A 13,711-nucleotide genomic window follows, 5' to 3' on the forward strand; every position below is an offset into this window, starting at 1 on the left:
GTCTTCCTGTACCGCAGGAGCCTGAAGCTCCCCTGCGCACTGCTAAGGAAGCACCAGCCATCCCGCGCCAGCCGCACTCCCCGTGACTCCACCGCCTCCATCTCCGACGTCGCTCCCCTCACCGCCGAGGCTCCCCGAGGAAAAGAGGCCCGGCCCCGCCCGCCCCTGTAAAATGGAATGCATGATGACAACAGTGATTTAGGAAATGTTCATGTCATTCAGTGACTTCAAGCACTGTCAGTAACATCTCTAACAGGACCTCTGAGATGGCATGTAAACCTTCTTAAATTCATCCAGTGAAGGGAAATTTACCCTTTTGAGAAAGCTCATTCTATTCCTGGGCAGCTCTGATTATTAGAAAGTTCTTTCTTTTGTTAAGCTGAAATTTGCCCCCTAGCTCTGCCTTACAGAGCAAGTTTACACAACAGCCCTGCCATTATTTAAAGACAACTATAAGCTTTCAGGGCCAAACCCCAAGATCCTTCTACTGTTCATGCTATGGTATGGTTTCCAGGTCATTTCACTATCTTACCATTTCTTTAACATCCAAAGTTGAACAGACTCTACAAGATGTGGTCTAAATTACATCAGATAATGTCAATTAGTGAGATTCTAATACCCAGGTCACTTAGGAGTTAGGCATGTATTCCTAAAACAAAAAGATTTTCTCTTAAAAAATGAGGATTTAAGGGGGGAAAAAAGTCATACATTTCCTTCCCAAGAGTGATTTTATTTTAAAAAATCAACCATCCAATCACAAAGGGCCGGGGCGGCCGCCACCTGCCTAAGTGCGAGTGCGCCTGCAAGGGTGCTACGAAGTGTACGTGTGTTGGGGGTGACTTCTGGGGCACGGCTTACATAAAAGCGCATCATGGGTGATAAACCATAAGCAGTAATAACTCCCCTCCGTTAGATGAGTGCATTTAGAAAGAGATGCGCCTTCTCATTTACTTGCTGGGCATTGGGTAGAGTAAACGTGATCGGCTGCACAGCTTCCTGTTGTCAGGAGGCCTCTTCCAGCCCCAGCGAGACCACCACCTGCTTGACCTTGGGCAAAACCCTTCACCTTCAGGTTCCCAGATCTGAAAATGAAGGGGTTGGGCGGGTCTCCAACTTGCTTTGGAGGTCTGGTAACTTTGATGCTATTTTAAGTTTAAGTGGTTCAAGTCATCTTGATCCAGAAAGGCATGGAGTATAAGTCAGAAGACAAGGTTTAATTTCAGCTGAATGAAAAATCAGTCATTAAGTGAGATGAGGTGTGAAAGGATCTGCCCTGGTTCCTCGCACATTGTAAGTGTTGGGTAAAATGGCAAGCTGTGGTGGTGATGGTGATACCCCAGAAGAGGGTCTGGGACGGTGGGGTAGCCGGCCTCAACCCACGCCATTCTCTAGCACGTTCTTGACTCCACCACAGGAAAGAATTCAAGGACAGAGTCACAATACAAGGTGAAAACAGGTTTAATGTAATGGTTAAGAAGTAGACGCTTCACAGAGAGAGTGCGTCCTAGCTCCAGAGACTGAGCGGGGTCTGCACCAAGTTTAATACAAAAGTAAGAAATGCACATTTCAGGTTCTTCAGGTTTAGTACAAAGTGTAGGCTGGCTCCAGAGACTGGGCAACAGCCCCTTAGAAATAAGCTTAACACAAAAGTACAATATACACATCTCTCTGCAAGGTGCGGGTGGGCTCCAGGAAAGCCATCAACCAACCATGGCGAGTTTAATACAAAAGTTAAGAAATACACATTTACAAAGAGCAGGCTGGCCCCACAGTGCGCACAGCCTTCTAAAGGCAAATTTGATACAAAAAGAAAGAAATATGCCTGGGCTGGCTGTAGAGAGAGTGAGCAGCAGCAGCCCTGCCTTCTACATGGTTTGACTTTTATAGTTTGGTTATCTACTGAATACTCATACTACCTAATGAATATTTAAGTAAGGGGGTGGTTCCCGCTTATGTAACATCCTCATGCACACACACAGCTGGTCTCTTTTGAATTCCAACCTACCCACTGGAAGACACCTAGACAGTTCAGTGCTCTCTAGTGCCTCTAGTGGAAGGTCATTCAGAGGACAAACTCCCCTCTACTGAGCATGCTCGGCCACTGGGGTTCTATAACTCCTTTTTGCTGAGTATTCCCAGCCCCCCGAGTGATACAAATCTGCCCCTTGGGGTCTCAACTTCTCCATGTTGGTGTGGAAAATAGGTGCAATTAGCAACAGTAACTCTCTTCCATTAGAGGGTCAGAAGGAGGGGCCCAAGACCTTGGGGAGTGGCTTGAAACTCAGAGGAGTGTCCTGAAACCAGAGCCCGGGGAAACTGATTACCTCCTATCTCAATGGTAATAATGTTGACCTAGAAGAGGGAATCACCCTCCCTGGGCCTTAGTTTTCACTTTGGTAAAATTGAGTGTGGGTGGCAGTACCTCTGCTGTTGAAGGTGGTGTGGATTATTCTTTGCCATATCTGCTAAGGACAGATAGTTGGCTAATTTTGATCTAAGTAAAGAGAAAACCCAAAAGCAAAATGGCTGAATGATGTGGCATTGTGTAAGCATAGGGGATCTGCTACCAGAGTGCCTGGGTTTGAATCCTGTTCCAACACTGACCAGCTGTGTGACATTGAGAAGTTACCTTAACTACTCTAAACTTCAAGTTCCTCACTTCTCAAATAAGGACACTAATAGTATCTACTTCACAGAGCTGTAGTGAGGATTGCTAGAAAAATATTAGTAATTGTTATTATGTAAGAAACAGCATGAGGTACAATAACATGTGGTTACCAAGTAATGTGTGTCTAAGGCACAGAAATGCAATCGCTGCTGTGAGCATCTCTCATTCACTCATTGAATTAACATTTACTGTGAGAGCCTGTGCTGGGTGCTGGGGATGCTGCAGTGACTGCTGTCATAGGCACCATCCCTGTGGTCAAGAGTCTAGCTAGTAAGACACACGAGAAGCTAGTAATTACAATAGTGTGAGAAGCAAGGGGTCCATGTGGGGTGGGAGGAGTACTGGGGGAGGGGGATGGCCCAGAGTCAGTCAAGTGCTTCTAAACTAAAACTGGAACATGAGTATGGATTTCTCGGATGAAAAGGTGGAAGAACAGCTAAGAGAAAATGCAAGAAAGAGTGCACAGAGCTGAGATTAAGAAGGTAAGTAGGAGCCAGGTGGTTTTGAGCCTTGTAATAATTGTTAATATTTATAAAACACTGTGTGCCACACACTGTCCATTCATTCCAAAAATATTTAGTGAGCCCAACTATGTTCCAGTGCACAGATACATTACACTAGCAAACAAAAGACAAACGTCCCTGCCCTAGTACACTTTACATTCTAGTGGGGGAAGTTGGATAATAATCAACAAACAAAATAAGTAAAGTTATGTTAGAAGGTGGTAAGTGCAATGAAAAAAACTGGAAGAGAGATCAGGAGTGTCATGGGATTGGAGGGCTGGTTATGGTTTTTAAAGAGTAGTCAGAGTAAACTCCATTGAGAAGAAACAGTGAAGACTTGAGGAGGTGAAGGAATTAGCAGCAGGGATGTCCGGGGGAAGAGCATTCTGGTAAAGGGAATAGGCAGTGCAGAGGCCTTGAGGCCAGAGCATGTTAAAGACTTGAGGAGGTGAAGGAATTAGCAGCAGGGATGTCTGGGGGAAGAGCATTCTGGTAAAGGGAATAGGCAGTGCAGAGGCCTTGAGGCCAGAGCATGTTTGGTGAGTCCCAGGAACAGTCAGGATGATCGTGTGACTAGGAGACGAGGTGACAGGTCGGGGGGCCTGATTACACAGTCTTGAAAGCTATTTTAAAGACTTTGGCTTGTAGCCATTGTGAAATGGAGAGCCCATGGAGGGTTTGAATGAAGGAGTGACAGGATCTGATTTGTCAATCCCCTGGGTTGAGGAGAGACTAGGGCATAAGGAGACCAGTTAGGAGGCCACTGAAATAATCTCGGTGAGAGATGATGATGGTGACAGATGATGGATGATGTGGCTAGGAAGATGGTGAGGAAGAGCTGGATTATGTGCACAGTCTGAGAGCGGAGCCAGCAGGATGGGAGCTTTAGCATCTGGAAGGACAGCTCCATTCCTGACATTAGAAAGACCATGGGTGGAAACAACATTTGAGGGGAAAATAATCAGTTCAGTTTTAGACATGCTAAGTTTAATATGTCTATTCGCTCCATTAGTTATCCAAGTGGAGATGTTGAGAAAGCAGCTGGCCATGTGAATCTTGGGCTCAGGAGAGAGGCCAGAGGTACAGATCTAAATGTGGGCATTTTCAGCATATGGTATTTACAGCCACCAGAGCAGTAGAGATGGCAAAGGGAGTGAGCATGGAGAGGGAAGAGGACAAGAGACTGGGGCACTCCAAATGTGAGAATTCATGGAAGAGGGAAGACCCAGCTTCATTTAACCCTCTCAACTCTCCAAACTGAATTACTGCTATGATCCCCTTTTTACAGGTGACAAAACTGCAATGAGTGCCTCCGTAACTCGCCCAGGGTCAAACAGCTGGCATGCAGCAGCGCTGGAATTCAAGTGCACCGGATGATCTCAGCAGTCTGGCTCAGAATCCACACCTCCTGCCTCTCCCAGAAGCCCAGAGCCCACACAAGAAATATGAAGCAGGAGAGTGACATGCTTTCAGACCTCCACTTCAGAAAGACAGTGTGTGCGGGATGGATTGGAGCAAGCCAAGCGTGGGGCCTGGAGATCGTTTAGATAATTGCAGCAATCCACAGGAGAGATGCTAGTGATTGGAACAGGATGGGGAGATTGGAGAGAGGTGGACAAATTCCAGAGATGTTTTAGGGAGGTGGAATGATAGGGACTGGGGATGAATTGAATGTGAGTGGTGAGGGAGAGTGAGGAATCGAGGATTAGTCTAGGTTTCTGATTTGGGCAACCAAATCAGATGGAAGTGTTGTCTGTTGGGATTGGGATCACTGGAAGAGGTGCACCTTGAGGGGAATTCAGTCATAGCAATGCCCAGTGTCATGCACAAAGCTGACACTTAAATATTTGTTGAACTCAATTGAATAACATAGAATTTGGGAGCTTGTATAGTTCATTCCCATGATTTAAAGAGAGGCCACAGGAAATCATCAACTAATGATAAATCTATTTTAGGTATAAAAATCTCTAGCAAAAGATTTTCTAAAGCTGCCACTGACATTAGCCCATTCTAGGGTTTAACAGGTCTGACTGCTGAGAAATATTTTTACCATAACAAGCCAATATGAGCTATCAGGGTTCACTGGGATTGAACGATTGACTGATATTTTTTGTTTGACTCGAGACGAGAGAGCCCTTGCCCACTGAGAAAGACATTTTTTAGAGCTCTGCAGTGGGGCCCCAACACAATTCCATGCCTTAGATGCTTCCTCCACTATCCTTGCAACAAGCCTCATTACTGGTCGTGCATGGAGGAGACGGAATGCCCAGCCCCCCATCCCCACCTCTGCTGTCGCTGGTGCTTCTGCATGGCATGTATCCCTAGCTCCTACTCATCCCACTTACGGAAATTCTCTCCAGCCCTCAAGGCCCAGCCATATGTTTTCTCCTCCACGAAGTCTGTTCCAAGCTTGATGTCCCCACACTGGAATAATTTCTCCCTTGCCTGTGACCAAATAGTACTTCCCAGCTCTTTCATGTCACCTCCAGTGCTTTTGACACTCTGCCGTGCATTCGTGTATACATCTGATCACCATCGCTGGATTGCAAACTCTTTGAGGAACCATAGCATGTCTCACAAAGTCTTGTAGACATTCAATCAGCTATTAACATTTATGGAGTTCCTGCTCCCTCCTGGACACTAGGGGTACAAAGACAAAGTATGTCAGTTTGAGGAGCGCACAATCAAATGGGGTGGGAGCTGGGGGAGCTGTAAAAAAAGACTAGCTCCCTTCAAAAACATTAAAACCAGCTCCTTTAAGGCTGGCTATGGAAGGAGCCCTACCACGTGGAGAAGAGAGACTGAAACTGATGCACTTACTCTGGAAAAAGAGGCCCACCTTCCCCTTAGGGCCTCTCACTACTGGCTGCTGCTATGACCATGTGGGACTTGGAGGTTCAGTATCCCTTGAAATCTTCAACACCAGTGTAGACACATTTTTTTTTTGTTTAATGTCCCATGGTAAAGCACAGACCAAGGTCGACGTTTTTTTTTTTTTTTTTTTTTTTTTAAAGATGACCGGTAAGGGGATCTTAACCCTTGACTTGGTGTTGTCAGCACCACGCTCACTGAAGTGAGCTAACCGGCCATCCCTATATGGGATCCGAACCCGTGGCCTTGGTGTTATCAGGACCACACTCTCCCGAGTGAGCCACGGGCCGGCCCCAAGGTGGACATTTATACAAAGCTTGTTTAAAAGCTTGAAGATAACAAAAGGGAAATGAGCAGAAAGAGTAACATGTAACTGGTAATGTAACTCACAAAATGTGAGTCGTCAGGGTGCCTTGGGTCTGCCTGTGGGGTGCACACCTGCTTCCAGGTGGCAGAGGTTCTCTGTATTCCTCTTACCTGGGAGCCCCAGCAAGGCATCTTGAGTTGCTGAAATGCAAACTCTGTCTGATGAGGGGACTGCAGCACCCCACTCCTGGGTTTCAGTCTCTGAGGGAAGTAACGGCTGCACCAAATGGCCCCTTCCCTGTGTGATTAGCCACAGGAGCATTCACTGTGAGCCCACTCACACCTCAGGGCGTGGCTTTGTCCTAGCCGGCTGCTGACACTCCTCCGTTCCTTCGTACACGCCATGCCTAGATGGCACCCTGAGCGTAAGCACTGTCTTCATGATGACGATTCTCAATTTTGTATCTCAACCCCAGCCTCTTTGCAGATGTCCAGACCCATATATCCAATTATTCATTTGACATCTCCATGTAGCTGCCTCACAGACATGTTAATAGGTCCAGAAGGAGCTTGAGTATCCTTCCCAAATCTGTCCTTTCCTCCAGCCCTGCCTCACCTCTAGTTTTCCCTGACATAGTAAACATCACCACCATCCTTCCAATTACTCAAATCAATCTCCATGAATCAGCCTCAAGTCCTCCACTACCCTCACCCTTCTTAATGCAGAAGCAGACCCCACTCATTCTGTCTCTAACATACATCAGAAATCTGGCCTCTCCCACCTGCATTGTCAACACCCAGTCCAGGCCACCATCGCCTCTTGCCTGAAAGACTGTAACTACCTCCCTACTCCACTCTTGGCCCCTTCCATCTATTTTCTATAATTTTTTTTTTTTTTATAAAAGTGAGCTTTTAAAACTGTAAGCAGTTATGTGCAGCTTGGCACCCTTCAATGAATTCCCATGGCATTAAATCCAAATGCTTTACCACCCCTTTTATCTGTCCTCTCCTGTCTCTCCAGCTGAATCTCTTTCCACTCCCCTCCACCCCCCATCCCCAGCCTCTGGGCCTGGAATGTGCTATTTGCTCTGCTTGGATGGCTCTTCCTCTGGTCTTCACATACCTGGCTCCTGTTCTTCCTGTAGGTCTTTCTTTATGCTACCTTCTCAGGGACTCTTTTGTTACCACCTATCTAAATCTACTCCCACCCCACTTTCCTCTTCCTCTGCCACCCTAGGTATTCTCCACCTCCTCTTTGTAACACCCATCGCAGCTGTAATCACTGAATTTATTGCTCTGTTGTGTTTTTCCTTTGTTTTCCTTCCCCACTAGAGCGTGTGTGCCTCAAAGGCAGGCACTGTATTTGTCTTGCTGACACTTATGGCCATCGCCCGGCCCAGCATCTGGCACCCGAGAGCCTCAGTAAATATTTCTTGGATAAATGGACTGTTTTGATCACCCCCTACTCACCCTACAAAGCATGAGATGGTCAAGCAGAAGATGCCAACGCTGGATGGGGGAGCCTGACAGCGGCTTGTTAGTGATGCACATGCCTTGCACGGGCACACAGGGGCTGCCCTCTGGAGCATGACCAACCATCAGGGGCCCTGGGAGGCAGGCTTCATAGTGACAAGAGAGTGGGGTGACCCTTGGTCCCTGCTGGAACACATGATGGGTGTGTTTAAATAATTTCACAAGCTGAAAGGAAGGGGACACCCATTAGGTTGAGAACTGCAGGGGCGGAAGCTGGTCCAGCTGATGGGGGAATGAGCTGGGCAGTGAGACTTTCCTTCTGGGTGGTGCACATCTGGTGAGAACAGGAGAACTCACAGTCAGACCTTTGGGTCCTGTGATGCTCAGAGATGTCAAGACAGTGCTCAGAATTTTAGGTCTTACAATCTGTGGATATAGCATCTGGACAAGAGTCATACACACGTAGGGAGCGTCAGACATCGGTAGGGAGCAGGGGGAGGAGACAGTTTCATTACACGACTAAGTGAATAAATTATTATTATACTATAAGCTCTATGATGTTGTATGCACAGGCTACTATATGAGTAGGTGGTAAGTGTTCCAAAGAAAGATCAGTCAATAAAACTGAATTTCTAACCTACTTTGCTCTTGTCCTAAACAGGAGCCATTGGGAATTACAGTTAGCTGCATATAAAAGGAAAGCCAAATAACACTTGCTTAAACTGACAGGTTTTATTTTTCTCTCACATTAGGAGAAGTCAAGAGGTAGGAAGTCCAGGGCTGCGATGGAAGCTTCCATCAAGGACTCAGGTTTTCTTTAGCTTGTCACTCCACCGTTCCCAGGCTGCAGCTGTCATCCTCATGCTCACAACACTGTTGCTATGGCTCCAGTCATCAAGCTATATTCCAGGTAGAAAGGAGAAAAGACAAAGAGCAAATGGGCATGAGCAAACTCCCTTTGATGAGCTTTCCCTGAAGTCCTACTTGTGCTCTATTGTTCAGAACTGAGCTAAAAGAGGTCCTGGGAATGTTTTTAGCTGGGCACATGATGGAGTTTGGATGTGTTGTCCCCTCCAAAACTCATGTGGAAATTTGATCTCCAGTGTGACAGTGTTGGAAACTGATTGAGTCATGGGGGCGGATCCCTCATGAATGGATTAATGCTCTCCCTGGGGGAGGGGGGATTAATGAGTGAGTTCTCGCTCTATTAGTTCCTGTGAGAGCTTGTTGCTTAAAAAGACCCTGGCACCTTCTCTCTCTCTCTTGCTTCCTCTCACCATGTGATCTGTTCATACCTTCCGGCTGTCTGCCACTTTCAGCCATGAGTAGAAACAGCCTGAGGCCCATGCCAGATGCAGCTGTCCCAGAATCGTAAGCCAAATAAACCTCTTTCCTTTATAAATTACCCAGTCTCAGGTATTTTGTTATAGCAACACAAAATGGACTAAAACTGAAAATTGGTACCAGGACTGCGGTGTTGCTATACAGATACCTGAAAATGTGGATGCAGCTTTTGAACTGGGTAATGGGTAAATGTTGGAGGAGTTTGGAGGACTTAGAAGAAGAGAAAAAGATGAGGGAAAGTTTGGAATGTCTTAGAGACTTATGTGGTGGCGAGCAGAATGCTGATAGAAATGTGGACAGTAAAGGCCATGTGGATAATGAAGTCTCAGACAGAAATGAGGAACTTATTGGGAATTGGGCAAAAGATCACCCTTGCTACACCACAGCAAGGAACTTAGCTGCATTGTGTCCATGCCCTTGGACATTGTGGAAGTTGGAACTTAAGAGTTGTGAACCAGAGCATTTGGCCAAAGAAATTTCTAAGCATCAAAGCATTAAGAATGCTGCATGGCTACTTCTAACAGCCTACTCTGAGTTATGGCGGCAAAGGCATGATGTAAAGCCAGAATTTAAAAGGGAAGCAGAGTGTAAAGATTTGGAAACTCTGCAGCCTGGCCAAGCAGTAAAGAAGCAGAGAGCTGGAGTACAATGCAAGGGTGAAGCAGATAAACTGGTTGCTAAAGACATTATCTTGGCAGTGAGGCAGCCAGATGCTAATAGCAGAGAAAATGAGAAGAAAACCCTGCAGGTATTTCAGAAGTCTGGAAGGGTGCCCCACCCATCACAGACCCTGAGGCCTAGAAGGACTGAGTTATCATGGAGGACAGACCTGGGGCACAGCTGTCCTCGGGATCCTGCTCCCTGCATCCCAGCTGCTCCAGCTGGAGTGGCCCCAAGTGTGGTTTGTGCAGCAGCCCTGGAGAGTAGAGGCCTGAAACCTCGGTGGCATCCACGTCATGTTAAGTCTGCAGGCCAGCAGGACATGAGAGCAGTGGAGGCATGGCAGCCTCTACACCCAGAGGATGTATGGAAAAGCCTGGGGGCCCAGGCAGAGACCTGCCGCAGAGGCAGAGCCACTGCTGAGGCCATCTACTGGAGCAATGCTGAGCAGGAAAGTGGGGTTGGAGCCCCCACAGGGAGCCCCCACCAGGGAAATGTCTAGTAGAGCCAAGGCAGCGGGACCACCACGGAGACCCCAGACTTATGGAGCTACCAGAGTGGAACACCAGCCTGGAAAAGTTGCAGGCACCAGCACAGCCCACTGGGCTGCACCTGGCAGAGCTGTGGGAAAGAGGCCGCCTGTTGCTTTGGGGGCCCAGATGCCCAATTGTGCCCAGGATGCAGGACTTGTAGTCAAAGAATATTATTTTGGAGCTTTAAGACATAATGTCTGCCCTGCTGGGTTTCAGACTTGTTTGGGGCCTGTTTTTCCTTTCTTTTGGCCTATTCCTCCCTTTTCAAATGGGAACGTGTACCCAATGTCTGTTCCACCATTGTATCTTGGCAGTAGATAAATTTGGTTTTGATTTTCAGGTTCACAGCTGGAAGGAGTTTTGCTTTTGTTCTCAGATGAGACTTTGGACTTTTAAGTTGGTGCTGGAGCAAGCTAAGACTTTTGGGACTGTTGGGATAGAATGATTGTATTTTGTATGTGAGAGTGACATGAGTTTTGGGGGGCCAGGGGTGGAATGATGGAGTTTGGATGTGTTGTCCCCCCTAAACTCATGTGGAAATTTGATCTCCAATGTGGCAGTGTTGGAAACTGATTGAGTCATGGGGGTGGATCCCTCATGAATGGATTAATGCTCTTCTGGGGGAGAGGGGATTAATGAGTGAATTCTCGCTCTATTAGTTCCTGTGAGAGCTTGTTGCTGAAAAAGACCCTGGCACCTTCCCTCTCTCTCTTGCTTCCTCTCACCATGTGATCTGCTTGTACCCGCCAGCTGTCTGCCAGTTTCAGCCATGAGTAGAAACAGCCTGAGGCCCATGCCAGATGCAGCTGTCCCAGAATCGTAAGCCAAATAAACCTCTTTTCCTTATAAATTACCCAGTCTCAGGTAGTTCTGTTATAGCAACACAAAATGGACTAAAACAGCATATCGCTACCCTCAACCCCACCCCCAAAACAGGACTCTGTTAATATGGCAGGCAGGAGAATGGATATTGGATAGGCAACTAACAGGCTGTTCACAGCCAGTGGGAGTGAATGGTGTAGCTACAATCAAGGAATAAATTGAATATTTTAAAATAAGGTGCGAAATTGAAGAGCTTAGGGAAGGCCAACTGGATAACAGGACCACTCCACGAGATAGCTTTTATGTAATCTTGTTAGAAGAAAAGACAAACACATGTCCATAGCAAAAAGAAGGCCTGATAAGTGATGCCAGGAAGGGGTAATGTAGCCAGCTCTGACCTGAAAGCACTGCGCAGGTGACAAGCAGTCACAGTAACATCCACAGACTGGGGTGTGATCTCAGGCAGGTGACACAGAAAAAGTCCTTGGGTCTCAATGGACTTATCTGTAAAATGAGGAGATTGGACTAAATTATCTCTAAGATGTTTTCCAACTCTAAAATTCTATTATAGGGCCGGCCCGTTGCTCACTCGGGAGAGTGCGGTGCTGATAACACCAAGGCCACGGTTTTAGATCCCTATATAGGGATGGCTGGTTAGCTCACTTGGAGAGCATGATGCTGACGACAGCAAATCAAGGGTTAAGATCCCCTTACCTGTCATCTTTTAAAAAATTAAAATTAAAAAAATAATTTAAAAAAATTCTATTATAACAATGGTCTTAATTTTTTGTAATTTACTGAAATCTTTTAGGCAAATGAAAGCTTACATAGAAGACAGATAAAGCAGAGATGCTCTGGATGACACATGGATCAGAATCCTGGAGTTCTGTCTACTTGGCCTCAGCCTTCACTCCGGTGGTGGTCCCTGAGCCCCACGGCGTGCACTTCTAGAGAGCTCCATGTGCAACTTCAACAGAATGAAATGACACATTTATTGGTTAAAATTAGACTGCAGATGCAACCATAAGTGTTACTGTGAGAAATGAAAAATTGCTTTTACTTGGTAAAAACAATCTTAAACACTTTTTAAAAACCATCAAATTGAATAACTGGAGTCTTAAATCGTGACACTGCGTTATAACTCTCACTTGAAATCACTGGAGAAATATTCATCACATCCCACAGAAAAATAGTAGAATTTCCTGCAAAATTTATTGGGGAAGAAATGGACTTAGAGTGTAAAGAAAAGTTTTCAGAGGAACTGACTTATTATTTTCTAGATATTTAGATAAAAGTTGTTCTCATAGCGGAAGAAAATAAAGAAAACCTTTGCTTTGCAAATACTTATTTCCTGTGTGCCAGACTCGGCTGCTTCCTGTTTATCAAATGTAATTGTTAGTAACTGGCAGCAAAGACCAGAAAAAGTTACGTCTCGTCAGTCACCAGCTCAACTTCCTTTTCTTTACCTGTCATACTTTTAGCATTTCCAAAGGTTTTTAAATGGCCTTTTCATCTTTTGGTAATTACTTTTTAAACTTTATTTAAAAATAACCATAGAAAGACTCGATGAGATCTGAAGCCTTTATCCTCCAATTTCTTCCTGCAGCATCTCCCTGAGTATGAGATAAAGTGTTGTGAACACGGATTACTTCGGCCACCCCAGAATCTAATGTGTGTCTTTACCTGCACAGAGTTCGATAGTCCTTGCGATATTCGCTCTGCACTGATAGAAGCTGCTGCATTTCGTCTCCACGGTATGCCTCCTCCCTCTTGATCCTGCTTGTCTGTCGCCACTGTGACCTTTTTGATTTCCAGAGAGGTCTGGAGAACACCATCTGCTCCAATTGTAGGATCCCTGGGGCAGATTATAGGTGCAGGGGCTATGTTCTTTGAACCCCGAATCCCAGACACATGGCAGCCAAAGACTTTTCTTCTGACTTTTTAAACTTAATTTTTATAAAGGTCCTCTACAGACAAATTAAGTAAATCATATTTAGGTAGTCATGAAAGGTTTAAAATAGGGTAATAATGCATTTACAATGAGAGCTGTCTGAGAAGAGCACGTATCGTATCATTTGCTGGTGTTTCCTCTTGGGGCGGAGAGCGCTGGGCTGCTCGAGCGTGCGGCCCCGTCGGCCGACGACAGCGGAGAAGGTGGCGGGCGCTGCTTCGCAGGAGCAGCCCGGAGTCTCCTCCCGGCCCGGGAGGCGGCGCCAGCTCCTCGCTGCGGCGCGGGCTGCTGTCGGCCGGGGACCCGCTCGGCCTGGGACCTCTAACGTGGCTCCTTAGGACGCCGCTCCCGACAGTGAGACCTGCGGTGACTCCGAGACTCTGAGAAGGGCTGTGGGACAGGGAGCCCGACGGAGGAACCGACGCCGCAGGGCCGGCTGCGCGCGGCGCCGGCTCCCGCCCGGGGGTGCCATTGCCCGGAGACAAAGAGGGGCCTTCCCCGGACGGCAGCTGGCGCGCCACGCGCACCACACGGCGGCCGGCAGGGCGGGAGCGGAGGGCAGCGGAGGGCGCGGGCCCCA

The 13,711-nt window shown here is 46.9% G+C and overlaps 1 long non-coding RNA gene across 1 annotated transcript; it reads right to left on the reverse strand.

The window, feature by feature from the left end:
* Nucleotides 1-8,558: 8,558 nt before the first annotated feature.
* LOC103589270 lies at nt 8,559-13,165 on the reverse strand. Its single transcript, XR_550382.1, has 3 exons — nt 12,864-13,165; nt 12,008-12,147; nt 8,559-8,720 (listed from the first exon to the last, which is right to left on the reverse strand). It is a non-coding gene; the product is annotated as an uncharacterized LOC103589270 (long non-coding RNA).
* Nucleotides 13,166-13,711: the final 546 nt, after the last annotated feature.

This window comes from Galeopterus variegatus, unplaced genomic scaffold (genome assembly GCF_000696425.1).
Source record: "Galeopterus variegatus unplaced genomic scaffold, G_variegatus-3.0.2 Scaffold666, whole genome shotgun sequence".
In the NCBI taxonomy this organism is placed as follows: Eukaryota; Metazoa; Chordata; class Mammalia; order Dermoptera; family Cynocephalidae; genus Galeopterus; species Galeopterus variegatus.